Here is a 15,635-nt window from a genome sequence, read left to right as displayed (position 1 = left end):
TATATATATATATAGAGAGAGAGAGAGAGAGAGAGAGTGAGAGAGTGAGAGATCTCTCACTCTCTCTCTCTCTCACTCTCTCTCTCTCTCTCTCTACACACACACACACACACACACACACACACACACACAACTTCTTTATCCATTCATCAGTTGATGGACATTTGGGCTCTTTCCATAATTTGGCTATTGTTTATAGTGCTGCTATAAACATTGAGGTGCATGTGCCCCTTTGAATCAGCATTTTTGTGTCCTTTGGATAAATACCCAGTAGTACAATTGCTGGCTTGTAGGGTAGTTCTATTTTTAATTTTTTGAGAAACCTCCATATGGCTTTCCCAAGTGGCTGCACCAGTTTGTATTCCCACCAACAGCGCAAAAGGGTTCCCCTTTCTCTGCATCCTCACCAACATCTATTGTTTCCTGAGTTGTTAATTTTAGATATTCTGACTAGTGTGAGGTGGTATCTGTGGTTTCTTTTTTTTTTAACCGTCCTTACATTTTCTTTTCTTTTCTTTTCTTTTCTTTTCTTTTCTTTTCTTTTCTTTATTAATGTTTATTTATTTTTGAGAGAGAGAGAGAAAGAGACAGAGTGCAAGTGGGAGAAGAGCAGAAAGAGATGGAGACACAGAATCTGAAGCAGCTTCCAGGCTCTGAGCTATCAGCACAGAGCCCAATGTGGGCATCAAACCCACAAGCTGTGAGATCATGACCTGAGTCAAAGTCAGATACTTAATCCACTGAGCCACCTAAGCACCCCCTCATTATAGTTTTAATTTGTATTTCTCTGATAATGAGTGATGTGAGTGATGTGATGAGTAATGTGAGTGACGTGAGCATCTTTTCATGTGTCTGTTCACCATCTGGATGTCTTCTTTGGAAAAGTGTCTATTCAGGTCTTTTGTCCATTTCTTCACTGGATTATTTGTTTCCAGGTGTTGAGTTTGATAAGTTCTTTATAGATTTTAGATACTAACCCTTTACCTGATATGTCATTTACAAATATCTTCTCCCATTCTGTTGGTTGCCTTTTAGTTTGTTGTTTCTTTCACTGTACAGCTTTTTTAGCTTGATGAGATCGCACTAGTTCATTTTTGCTTTTGTTTAACTTGCCTGTTAAGAGGTTAAGTTTTAACCTGTTAAAACTTAACAGGTTAAAACTTAACTTGCCTGTTAGGTTTTGTTTAACTTGCCTGTTAAGAGGTTGTTGCCTGTTTTCTCCTCTAGGATTTTGATGGTTTCCTGTCTTACATTTAGGTCTTTCATCCATTTTGAGTTTATTTTTGTGTATGGTGTAGAAAGTGGTGCAGGTTCATTCTTCTGCATGTTGCTGTCCAGTTTTCCCAACACCATTTGCTGAAGAGATCTTTTTTTTTCCGTTGAATATTCTTTCCTGCTTTGTCAAAGATTAGCTGGCCATACATTTGTGGGTCCATTTCTGGGTTCCCTATTCTGCTCCATCAATCCGTGTCTGTTTTTGTGCCAGTTACCATACTGTCTTGATGATCACAGCTTTGTAATACAGCTTGAAGTCTGGAATTGTGTTGCCTCCAGGTTTGGTTTTCTTTTTTAACATTACATTGGCTATTTGGGGTCTTTTCTGATTCCATAAAAATTCAGAATTGTTGGGGCGCCTGGGTGGCGCAGTCGGTTAAGCGTCCGACTTCAGCCAGGTCACTATCTCGCGGTCCCGTGAGTTCGAGCCCCGCGTCAGGCTCTGGGCTGATGGCTCGGAGCCTGGAGCCTGTTTCCGATTCTGTGTCTCCCTCTCTCTCTGCCCCTCCCCCGTTCGTGCTCTGTCTCTCTCTGTCCCAAAAATAAATAAAAAACGTTGAAAAAAAAATTTAAAAAAAAATTCAGAATTGTTTGTTCTAGCACTGTGAATAATGCTGGTGTTATTTTGATAGGGATTGCCTTCAATGTGTAGATTGCTTTGGGTAGTATAGACATTTTAGTAATATTTGTTCTTCCAATCCATGAGCATGGAATATTTTTCCATTTCTTTGTGTCTTCTCCAATTTCTTTCATAAGCTTTCTATAGTTTTCAGCATATTGATCTTTTACCTCTTGGGTTAAGTTTATTCCTACGTACTTTATGTTTTTCAGTGCAATTGTAAATGGGATCAATTCCTTGATTTTTCTTTCTGCTGCTTCATTTTTGGTATATAGAAATGCCACAGATTTCTGGACATTCATTTTGTATCCTGTGACTTTGCTGAATTCATGTATCAGTTCTAGCAGTGTTTTGGTGGAATCTTTTGGATTTTCACCTTAGAGTATCATGTCATCTGTGAACAGTGAAAGTTTGACTTCTTCCTTGCTGATTTGAATGCCTTTTCTTTCTTTTTGTTGTCTAATTGCTGAGGATAGGACTTCTAACACTATGTTGAACAACAGTGGTAAGAGTGGACATCTCTGTTGTGTTCCTGACCTGAGGGGGAAGCTCTCAGTTTTTCACCATTGAGGATGATATTAGCTGTGGGTCTTTTGTATATGGCCTTTATAATCTAGAGCTATGTTCCTTCTATCCCTGCTCGTTCCTTTATTTCTAAGTTCTATTGTTACTTGGTGTTTTTCTTGTTAATAATATATAGCGGGATCTGTCTTTTTTTTTAAGTGTCTTTTAAATATTTTATCTCACAAATATGCTTTTTCCTATTGTTTTCCATCTCTCTCCTGCTGTTTTCTGTCTATGATTACACTAATAGATTTTTTTTCCTGTAGTGGTGTAAAAAGTTTATTGCTGTACTAGCTATAGTGGTTACCATTAAATTTTGAGTACATTGATTGAAAGTTTACCTGCAATATAGATAATATCTATAACCTCCTTTTCCCTTCATCCCCAACTATGCTGTAAGCTATCCAAGTTGACCCAAATATCAACTTTTTTGAAGTATAATTTTCATTCAGTAAAATGAACACATTTAGGTATAAACTTCAATGATTTTTGACATAACCAAGTAACCACCAAATCAGTCAAAATATAAAACATTTCCATCTCCCTAAAAAGTTCTCTCATGCCCTTTGCAGTTAGTCTTCCCCAGTCATTGGGCCTGGGCAACTACATACCTGCTTTCTGTCAGTATAGATTAGTTTTGTCTATTTTAGAATTTCATATAAAAGAAATAATATGGTATGTACTCTAGGTTCTTTGCTCAGCATTATGTTTTTGAGATTCATAATGTTGTTGCATGTCTCAGTATTTGTTCATATTTATTGCCGAGTAATGATTGCATTGTGAATATCTCAGTTTGTCCATTCTCCTATTGATAGACATTTAGATTGTTTCCCCTTTTTTGATATTATGAATAAAGCCATTATGAATATTCTTGAAGTCTTTTTGTAGACATATATTCTCATTTATCTTTAGAGTAGAATTGTAGAGTATAGGGTAGATGCATGTTTAAGTTTATGATAAATTGCCAATAGTTGCCTGAAATAGCTGTGACATTTTAGAGTCTCACTAGCAAAATAATGTAATTGTGTTCTAGTTCCTGCATACCTTTGTCAATATTTAGTATTGTTACTCCAGTTTTTCATTGTGATGATGTCCAACTTTTCAATTTTTTGAAATTTATAGTAATAGTTTTTTATCCTAAGAAATTTGTGTGTATTCCAAAGCTATAAAGATTTTCTCCTATGTTTCTTCTCAGAAGTTTTTATAGTTTTGGCTTTTATGTTGAGGTCTATGGTTTATTTCTAGTTAGTTTGTGTGTAAGGTGTGAGGTAAGAGCAAGTTTAATTTATTTTTTCCTTTGAATTAGCAGTTATTCAAGCATAATCTGTTGAAAAGATCTATTGATCTATGTATTATCCTTATAGCAATATAACACCATCTAGATTAGTGTACTTGATAATAAATCATGAAATCAGTAGTATAAATCCTCTGAATTAGTTCCTTTTCTTTTTCAAAATTGCTTTAGCTATTTGAGGTCTCTAACACTTCCATATAAATTGTAGAATCAGCATTTCAATGGATTCTATAAAAAAAAAGCCTACAATTATATTAAATCTAAAGATTAATTTAGAGAAATAGTACCTTAATGATATAATCTTCTAATCTAGCCATAATATAGCTTACTATTCTTTTAGGGTTTCTTTAATTTGTGTCAGCAATGTTTTGTAATCTTTAGTGTATAATTCTTACACTTCTTTCTTAACTTATCCTTAAGAATTTTGCTTTTGATTCTATTATAATTGAAATATTTAATAAGTTTCGTTTTCCATTTGTTTTTTGATAAGTTATAAAAAATGGCTTTTGTTTATTGGCCGTATATACTGTGACCTTGCTGAATTCACTTACTAGTTGTAACAGCTGTTATGCAGATTTCTTAGCATTTTTTACATATATGATCATGCTGTATATACTTCTTTCTTTCCAGACTGAAAGCTGCTGCTTTTTCTTCTTCTGCTATCTGGGGTATCCAGTAGAATGCTGAATAGTGGCAGTGAGGGAAAAACATTCTTCTTATTTTTCTTAATCTTAGAGTTTCATCTTTAAGTATGGATTATCTATATGTTTTGGTAGACACTCCTTATGAGACTAACGAAATGCCTTTCTATATCTAGTTTACTGAAAGATTTTTGTCTTAAACCAGTGTTAAATTTTGTCAAATGCCCTTACAACCATTGAAATGGTTATTTGTTTCCTCTTAATCTGTTAATATGATGAATTGCATTCTTTCTTTCTTTCTTTCTTTTTCCCCCTTTATTCTCAGAATGTGATGAAATACATTGATTATTGATTATAGTGGCTTATACTGACTTGTTTTGCATTAATGGGATAAATCCCATTTAGTCATGATACTGTTTATATATCACAGTATTACAAATATTTTATAAAGGATTTATGCATCTGTGCAACAGGAAGGATGCTGTCTTCTAATTTTCTTTTCTTCTAATGTTTTCCTCTGGCTTTATTATTAGAGTATATGAGTTGAGAATTGTTTCCTTCTTTTCTAGTTTCTGAGGGGGTTGATGAAAGATCTATATAATTTATTGCTTAACCATTTGATAAAAATCACCAGTGAATCCACCTAGACCAGGAGTTATCTTGAGGGTTGTATTACAAATTCATTTTTTTTTCTTTAGGTATGAAGCTATGCAGAATTTCTATTTCTTACCATTCAATCTTGGTAATTTCCATCTTTCAGAAATCCATTTATTTTATCTAAGTTGTCAAATTTATTGGGATAAATTTGTTCATAAGGTCTCTTATCCTTTAAATGTCTATAGGATCTATTGTGACGTCCTTTCTTTTATTTCTCATATGGGTTAATAACACATGTTAAACCACTTGATATTGTTCCATACCTCATCAGAGGTCTATTCATTCTTTTTTCTCATTCACTTTTTTCCTTCTGTGCCTCAATTTGGATAATTTGTATTGTAAAATCTTCAAGTTAATTGACTTTTTCCTCTAAAATGTCCAATCTTCTATTAGGCCCATCAGTATATTTTTTTATTTTAGATATTAATTATTTTAGCACTAATATTCCATCTGGTTTTTTTTAATCTTTCATTTGCCTCTTTATTATGATAATATTTTCCTTTAAATTCTTGAAATTTATAAAAGTTATTCACTTCCATTATTTGGGTCTGTTTTTAGTGACTGGTTTTTCTCCTGGCTAAAATGGCTCCTATTTACTTCATATATCTAGCATTTCTCAATCAGATGGTTAACATTATGAATGATATGTATTTAAGGTCTGGATGTTCTTTAAAAGTATAGATTTGTTTGTTGGTTTGTTAGGCAGGTAAGTAACTTGTGGGTTAACCTAATTTTGGGAGGCTTATTTTTAAACTCTGTTAAAAAGGTCCTATAGCAGTCTTTAAAGATAGTTTAGTTCTACTAAATTTACCCTTTAGAGTCTCTACTGAATGCACTGGGATTTGAACAAGTAATCTTTACCCTGGTCAGAGCTCAAACAATTCTCAGTCCTTTTTTATTCAGCTCTGGGAATCATTTAGCTACAACTCCCAATAGTTGTTTCTTCCTGGATAGTATTTTGTTTAACTTCATGGAATCTTCCTACAAATACTCAGCTTAGTATTGAGTCAAAAATTCAAGGGCTCCTTTTCTTCTTCCCTCCCTTCCTTCCCCCCTTCCTTCTTTCTTCCCTTCATTCCTTTCTTCCTTACTCCCTCCCTCCCTCCTCCTCCTCCTTCTTCTTTTTCTTCTTATATTTATTTACTTTCTGGTACTTTGCTTTTTAAATTCCATTCATATTGGCTTCCCCAAATTTCCATTTGTATGTTCTCTGCTGTATGAGACATGCTCTGCTTGGGTATATTTTCATGCATTGCAGTCTGGAAAGTGCCTCCAGCTGGAAAGCTAGGGCTATCTTAGGGCTTATGTTTCCCCTGCCCTCCTTAGTAATCACAGATTTGTGTTGCTTGTCATTCAGTGCCTGTAAACAACCGTTTCATATTTAGTGCAGTTTTTAAATCATTTCCTATCAGGCAAATCTGATAACAGTTACTCCATTATGACTATAGGTGAAAGTTAAAATTATCCCTTTAAAATATATACTTTTAGTGATACCTATTATATGGAAAGCAAAACAACCTACAAAACATATATTAATTTGGATAACAATTTATTAATATATATTCATAGAAAGGAGGCAAGTGTATACAATAAAAGATGGCTGTAGGAATTAGTAGTAAATTTTCTGTCATCTTTAGCTTTGTTTTTGCAAATTTTTAATCACATAAGTTTGCCTCTTTTTTTAGTTAGATGTTATTCTAAAAGCTTTTTTCAGTATAGAATATGGTAATATGTGGCCTATCATATGGTCTTTGTATACAATTCACTTTTTAATAAGCCTTATTAACATTGGATTAAAGTCCCATTGTAGGGTTTTTTTGATACTGCACCATGCTGTGTCCTTTGAAGAGGTCTGGAGGTAGCTTATAGGTTAATAAGCTATTTCAAAATTAAACATTTAGGTATTCAACAGAATTAAAACAATAAAGGATGCAGAAATATATGCAATAGCTATCTAAAATTGTATAACTGGGCACAGAATTAAGTTTTCTGTTGTTGAGACAAAATTGGGAACATACTCCCTACTAGAATAACCATGCATTTATATATTTATAGAGGCATACTTTTGGCAGGGTATTTATCATAAATAGGATTTTACTGTGTGAAAATGCACTCATATATATTTATAACAAATTAAATGACTCACTTGTAAATTAACAGGATCAATTTAACACATTCATGTGTAAATGTCACTGAAAGAGTACTTCCAAGTAAGTTAAACATCTGCAATATTATTTGTAGTAATACTTTGCTGAGCAAACCTTATCTTCAAATACCACAAAATAGTAAGCTTTAGCTCAGCTCAGGTCAAAATAAGACAAATTCTAAATCAATTTATTCAGAATGAATGAGGTTTTATTAAGGGTAGTAGAGATTTGTATTTCGGCATGTACTTAATTCTCTTTGTAAATCCCTCACATAGCTTCCACACTAACCCTGGCAAAGTTAGGCAAAGATGGGTAAAGGCAGCCTCTTTGGGCCAACCCCAGTTTTACTCTATCAGCATTTCCATTTCATCAAGAATGCCAAAGAATTTAGTCTTCAGAAGGAGGCAGTAATTAGAATTGATTTCTATCTTTGTTAAAATGCAATGAAGATTAATCCTGTTATTTTCTTCATCCAAAGTTAGTTACATCTTCTCACGAAGTTCAAGATTCATTCTCAAAGCCTCTTAAATCCCTGAACCCCTCCCTCCATTGCATCTATGAAACACATTACTTTTCCTGAGTAATTCCTGATATCCTCACCTTCTTCTGAAAGTAACATTACCTTCTTCTACTAAAGCTTGGCTATTTTCTGAGAACATAGATTCTGTAGAAATTCTCCCTTTCACACTCAGATGCTGGTGAGACTGAGGGGAAGGGAGTTAGCATTCTTATTCTTAGTTGCTGCTCGCAGAAGGTTGCTTCTTCCTTCGTTATACATGCCCAGATTATTTCAATATCAATCATTTATTATAGCCACAGCTGTCCCATATGATTGTAGAGGGACAAAAGTGTGCCTACACAATGATTTATAATCTAAAGGTTCATAGAGTTCTTCCTAAGTCATGAGACCTGGCTCAGGGATGCATCCATGTCATGGATGAGGCTCCTTGTCTAAAGGTGTTCAAAGGAACCATTCACTTCCTAGTTGACCTTCTGTGAAACAGTGTCTCCCCAGTGGGGATACTGGGTTTTGTTTTGTTTTGTTTTGTTTTCTTCTTTCTAATTTGCTTATGGGCATCTTACGGGCTTGTGGTTCTGGCTTGTCATCCACTGATGTCTGTCACTTCCCCTTATTCCTCAAATCTTTTATTATCTGGCTTATTGCTATTCTCTCTAAAACTACTGCCACCATAATCTTGGTAATTTTTCATCTCAGTCTTTTCCTCCCATGGTCATTATCCAGACCTATTCATTACCAACAATTGCACTGACTCCACAAACTCTAAATATCCATCTCTTACCATCACTTCCTACATTTCAAGCTCATTTGCTTCAATGTGTAAGCTCCAGAAATGTTTGTCTCTGCTGGGATTTACAATCCATTGACCGTTCTCCAATGTATGTCCTCTCTTCCCTCCTTACTTGGTTTACATCCTATGGCCCATCATAGAAATCACTCCTGAGTATATATTTCCAATTCTCTTATTGCAGTTTCTCTTTGTCCTACTTTCTGGTTGAAATGTCATCCCTGGCGAAAATCTGACTCTCCGTTTACACCTTCACCCAAACAATTGAATGTGACTGAAGAAAAAGAAGCTGTAAGACTGATTAGTTTCACTTTAAAATCACGACCACAAACCTTATAGAGGCTTTACTGCTAACAACAACCCTACTACATTTTCTTAGTCCAGAGATTCCTACCCCTCTTCTAGATGACACACATTATCCTCAACCTAGCAACACCTCATCATACTTCCGCATACTCCTGAAGAAATGGGAGCAAATTTGATGAAAATTCATGTATTCCCACCAATAAACATATAAACCATGTATAGGATGTCTTTCCACTAGTAACAATGCCCTGCTCAGATCCAGATTTCTCAGATTTCCAGATCTCAGATTTCTACTTGTGTACTAGATTTTACCCCTTCACCAACTAAAGAGCTTTTACCACTACACTTACCTCCATTTATTCTATATCATCCATTTTCCCCAATATTGGATAATTCTTATAAGAACAAAAAAATAGGTCTTATTTTTTAATTTTTCATGTACATGAGGCTGGGTGGAGAGTACACAGGATCTCTGTAATCCCTTGGCAACATCTTGTGCATCTACTATCATTTCAAGATTAAACGTTAAAAGTATAGGGGTGGCTCAGTTGGTTGAGTCTTGGACTTCGGCTCAGATCATGATCTCAGCCCCTCATCAGGCTTGCTGCTGTTAGCACGGAACCTGCTTCATATCCTCTGTCCCCCTTTCTTTTTGTCCCTCTCCCAGTCATGCTCTGTCTCTCAAAAATAAATAAAAAATTTTATTTATTTTAAAGTTTAAGCAAGTGGGGGAGGGGCAGAGAGAGAAGGTGAGAGAAAGAGAGACAGGGTCCCAAACAGTCTCTGCACTGTCAGCGCAGAGCCCAGTGTGGGGCTTGAACTCACAAACTGTGGGATCATGACCTGAGCTGAAACCAAGAGTTGGACACTCAACCAACTGAGCCATGCAGACACCCCAGTAAATAAAACTTTTTTTAAAAAAAAGTTAAAAGTATAATAATCTTTCCTTTTTCCCAAATCCATGTCTGTCTGCACCTTATCTATTTTTTATAGTAAATTTCCTATAAAGAACTATGTAATTATGGTTTCCACTATTCCTTCAATTCTCTCTTGAATGAGCAGTCAGATTTTAGTCCTCACTACTCTTTAAAAAAAAATTAACATTTATTCATTTTTGAGAGACAGAGAGAGACAGAGCATGAACGGGGGAGGGTCAGAGAGAGGGAGACACAGAATCTGAAGCAGGCTCCCAGCTCTGAGATGTCAGCACAGAGTCCGACGTGGGGCTCAAACTCATGGAGGGCAAGATCATGACCTGAGCTTAAGCCGGTCGCTTAACTGACTAAGCCACCCAGGTGCCCCTAGTCCTCACTACTCTTGAAACTGATCATATCAGTGTCTTCAATGACCACTTCATTGCCAAATTTAATCCATAATTCTCAGTTTTTACCCTAACTTGCCTTTCAGCAGCCTTTGCCCCAGCAGACCATACTACCCCATAACTCTTTCATACTTTGGCCGCCTGGACATTAGAGGTAGAGGAGCCCTTCTTTTTCTCTACTCTTTTCTTTTTGAATAATTTTGACTAAACATTAGAGTGTCCAGGCCTCAGTCCTCTGATCTCTCTATACATACACTCACTATTTAATCTCACCCATTTCCACAATTTGAAAAGCTTCTTATAGGCAAATGACTCCCAGATTCACATGTCTCATCTCACATTCTCCCCCTGCACTGCTGACTCTTATTTTTTATCACTCTACTCTAAATTTCCACCTGCATGTCAGATAGATATCTCAAAGTAAACATGTTGATGGGGCTCAGGATAGGCTATCCCCAAATACATCATGTTGATATATTAAATATCTTAAGCTAAAGAAAATTAAAATAACAGAAGTAAGGAGGACACTTTGACTACCCCTCCCTCATCCTTCTTCCCTGAAATAGATTATGAAACCTTCATGTGGGGGTACCTGGGTGGCTCAGTCAGTTGAGTGTCCAACTGTTGATTTCTGTTCAGGTCATGATCTCGCAGTTCATAAGATGAAGCCCCACATAGGGCTCTGTGCTGACAGCATGAAGCCTTCTTGCGATTCTTTCTCTCCCTCTCTCTCTCTGCCCCTCCCCTGCTCATGCTTTTTCTCATTCTCAAAATAAATAAATAAACTTAAAAAAAAATCTTCTATGTGAAAGTTACCATCCCAGTAACTGGGAGGAGGGAAGATATTCTTATCACCACAGATGCGTAACTGGGGGCCAAGAAATCAGTTCAAATAAACCTTGTTGAATTAACTGTTATCTCCCTAGTTACTTTTTTTTTTTTTTACCAGTTATTACCCCTAGCCCAAACTCGTTGGTCTTGTCAATTCTTCACATATTTATTGTTTATTTGTCTAAAAGCTTCCTGCTCTAGTCACTTCTTCAGGTCTTCATTCTCCTGTGAAGGTTCCAATGTACATGAAAAATTTAATAAAATTTATATTCTTTTCACTTGTTAATCTGTCTTTGTCAATTTAATTTTCAGACCCAGCCAAGGATCCTAAGAAAGGCGAAGAAAACTTTTTCCTTTCCTACAATGTCCAGAGCAAAGCTCTTGATTCCTCTGCTCCCTTACTCCCCCCACATAGCTCTGTCTGCAGTATATCTTCTCTTAGGATATTGTATCACCATTTACCAAGTTGCCCAGGCCCAAATCCTGAGTAATACTTAATTCAGATATTTTTCTAAGAATCCGTATCATTCCATGAGGAAATTCTATGAGCTGTGCCTTCTGAATACATCTGGAGTCATTCTACTTCCCAGAGCCCAGGTTTAAGCACCATAATTCCAATCACCTCCTAACTAGTATTGTTGCATTCACCTTTGATCCTATATAGGCTTTTCTACTACAACATTCAGAATGATACTTTTAAAACTTAACTTATGTCAATCAAGATTTAAGAGTGTGTCAATCTTATGTTCTAAAACCCTCTAATGAATTCCCATCACACTCTGAATAAAATCCATAATCTTTGTCACAGACTAAAAATACCTACATAAAAGACTTTTCAGACCTAATTACCTACCCTCCTTCTTGCTTTACCTACACTGCCTCATTACTGTTCCTTAAACACAATGAGTATCATTTTACTCAGTATCTTTGCACTTATAGTTCCCTCTGCATAGAATAGTCCCTCCTCCCTCCAGCCCTAACATCTACATCATTCATTTTCGCATGTCCTTTAGGTCTTTGCCCAAATATAACCTTATTTGAGGTAGACATTTTGGACCTGCTCTCTTGAAAAGAAAATAAACTCCCAATCTGGGCCGCACTCTATATATCTTCTTTGTTTTATTTTCTTCACATCACTGATCATATTGTGATGTTCTGCATATTTATTTGTTTGTTTATTGTCTTCATCCCTTTTTAGAAGGCAAACTCATTAGGGATTTTGTTCATTTTGGTCACTGTACTAAAACTAATGCCTAAACAGTGCTTAGCATATAGTAGGTGCTCAGTAAGTATTTTTTGAAAATTTACCTGAGCCAAAATCAAGAGTCAGATGCCAACCAGGCCTCCCTCGATAAGTATTTTGGGAGGATTGATTGAATAACTGAATGAATAAATAAACTTTAAAATCCAGCTCTACCAGGACACTGTTTACTCTCATCTGACTCTCTTTTTCCTCTATACTTAACATTTAATGAGCATTCAAATACTACGATAGGCATCAGTAATGCATGGTAAAAAAAAAAAAAAAAAAAAAACATGTAGAAACTTAGATGGTGGGAGATTTGGAGCTGATGGCCAAGAAAGAATTCTTGAAGATGTCTTTGGTGCAAAGATTTTATTAAAGCATGGGGACTGTTATGCCCAGAATTCATGATCCCCAAAGATCACCAGGGAGCCGAGTCCGATGCAAAAGCAAAGGAGCCTTTATTCGAGCTAGCTCGAGCTCAATCCCCTGCCTGCACTGACGCAGTGGTGAGATACCGGAGAGAGAGAGCGAGTTTCAAAAGCACAAAGGTTTTATAGGGGTCTAGGGGCAGTTGGTGAGGTAATGGCTGTGGCCTCAGCTGATTGGCTGGGGAAGGGTCGGAGTCCTGTTACGCAGGTCTCTGGGCATGTTTTGATCAGGAAGTTTGAACTGGTGAGCAGGAGGTTACTCAAGGGGAGGAGGCGTGGTCTGAGGTTTCTGTGATTTTCCTGGAAAGGGGGCATGTCGGGGACATAGTCACTCAAGGTGGAGGACACAGAACAAGATGGGGTCGGCCAGCGTAGGTCCGCCCTTTCAGGGACAGGATCCATGGGCAGAAAGAGCTGCACTGGGGTTGTGATGGGTAGCTGATTATATACCCTCAGGTTGGGAGGGTGTCAGGAAGAGCATAAGTCTCTAAGAAATTTTGGAACAGGTTTACTAACAGGACCTTGAGGGGGTAGCTGCTGTTAGGAAAATGCCATTTGTTACCTTTTGGTAAAACCTCAGTCATGAGACCCTTCAGATGTATATCAGGGGTCCTTAAGCTTGGAATATGATGGCCAGCATATATCTTGGGGGAATTGAGGTAAAGGAAGTTTCCAAAGGAATTTTTCTAAGTTAAAGTAGACTTACAGGATCCTAGAGAGGGTCAGGATAATGTTAATTCCCTTATGCCCCTAGCAAAGTGTTATCATCCAGGCAGCTGAGCTCCTAGAGGGAGGTCGCCCTGCCTGTTTCAAGGACTTGCCAATGGGCTGTACGAAGTAAGGGAATTTAATTTTTCATTTGCCTTAGTTTCCCACATTACCCTGGCAAGTACTTAAACCCCTTTCCTTTGTTCTTGGGTAGCTAGGAGTGTCTGAGGAATATCACATGTATCCCACCTGGAGGGAGGGTGCTGTTAGCCTGTACTTTGCCCTCAGCTTGCCCCACACTCCCTCATCACCTTGCATGACACAGAGTTGGAATTAAATAATATTTAGTGAAATGTGGCAATACTTGAAATATGAACTGAGGTTTTATTCCTGTGTTTCCTTATACTACTTAACCCTTCTCAAATGTAAGTACTCAGGCCATTGAGCTTTCAGTGCTTTAGGGAAGGAGTTTTATAATACAAAGTGGAGTGAAAAGAGCCATTTCTGCCTTTTCATTCGCATAAGCAGAAGCCTCAGGGGACATGAGGCCCAAAGAACAGATTCAAAACATGTGTGAAGAACTCAAGTAGGGCTTGCTGTCTAGAGACTAATTTCACTTTTCCCAGATTGGAGTGGGAAGCTCCTTAGAAGGGAAGCCCGGAGAGCTTAAACTGCTGGGTTTGTGAGAAACACCATTCTCCCTCATCAGTCCTGCACGTAATGCAGGAATCCTAGATACAAATCCTGGATATTTTTTCAAAGTCAATATTAGCAGAAACCTGTGCCCCAGCAACCTATAAAAGAGAGAACACTGTCGGTCATAAATATGCTCAAGGGTGACCTAGAGGTCAAGAGGGTTTTAATTCCATAGAATTTTCATGGGTAGTATTATCTAGGGGCAATAAAATGATGCCAAACAGAGGAAAGGCATCAAAGTAATGGGGGCAAAATCCTATGAGGACTTGAGTTTAGGAATGAGGGACACTTCAGCTCAAACTTACATGGGACCAGAGGGAATGAGGATGTTGTAGTGGGTATCATCATAAGCAATCTTGAAACCAAGGTCCAGATCAGACCTTCCCCTCCCACCAGCTTTGATCTCCTGTTAGAGAGCCACGACCAAAATGAAAACGGAGGGAAATTGGGGTTAAAAATAGAAAGATAGATTCAATGATAGGAAGGAAGTTTACTTCTTACACTTTTGAGTTAGTGGGTTAAGAATGGTTTTTACTATATTTATTATACTATAGTATTATAGCAAATTTCTAAAAGGTTGTAAGGCCTATTTGTTACAAATTCAAAAGTATAATAGTCTCTTTGGCATTGACTACAAACCATAGTAAGGTTTTTTTTTTCTCAATTTGGCTGACTCATTATATTTTTAAGCCTCCATTTTCATTAGTGGTACCTGAGAAATAATTAATATTCTTGACAAAGAAACACACAAGAATGGATACTGGAAAGCAAAGTTTCTCTGAATGGTTTCTTCTTAAATGAATTTTAGGCATTTACTTTATATAAAAATGGTCCACGACTTACCAAGATGGTAGTTCTTAAGTGGCCATCACTTAAAAATTTTCAAGAAAACTTACCAGAGCTCAGGTCCTGGTTAAAATACAGATTATTGAATACTGAAGTCATTTGCCTGGCTTAAAGAGAAAAATAAATTTGAGTACTTGAAGAGCTTTATAGCATGGACTTTAATATATTATTATTACTAATAATGCTGCCTTTGAATATTGATCTCAGAGAAGCCATCCACTTGACAAACAGATCAGCAACTCCCATTACCAGAGCAGTTGAGATGAATGTCAGTTCCTGACGAGGCACATTAATTTCCCATGAACACGTCATTAAAGCCAGCTCTATATGCAATATGCAACGTCTCAGCAATCAAAGATCTGTGAAGTCCCAAATATGCAAGAGCAGCAGCTGAAATACAATTTACTTCTTGCTAAAGGAAAAGTGATCACCCAGGCACAAAATCTAGTCTGTGGAAAAGCAAATGAACAAGATGGAGCCACTTGAGATTTTGAGTCACTTGCTTTTAGAGTATTCCTTGGGATTCGGCTGCTGTGATTTGTATTCCCCTTGAGATGAACTGTGACAGACCATTGGGGAGATTTGGAAGGTGTCCTCTATGTATTTATGCAAAAAATATGGGAATGTCAAAAAAAGTCAAATGATTTTTATATCCTTTTTACATGTTCTCATATAGTGCCTTAATTTAAAATAGCATCTACTTCACAGTATGCAACATATTAGCCAGCTGGAATCTCTGGTCCTTGTGA

The sequence above is a fragment of the Panthera uncia genome, chromosome F1 (assembly GCF_023721935.1).
Source record: "Panthera uncia isolate 11264 chromosome F1, Puncia_PCG_1.0, whole genome shotgun sequence".
NCBI classification, from domain to species: domain Eukaryota; kingdom Metazoa; phylum Chordata; class Mammalia; order Carnivora; family Felidae; genus Panthera; species Panthera uncia.
The sequence above is the reverse complement of the archived record's forward strand: the minus strand, read 5'-3'. Positions refer to the sequence as shown.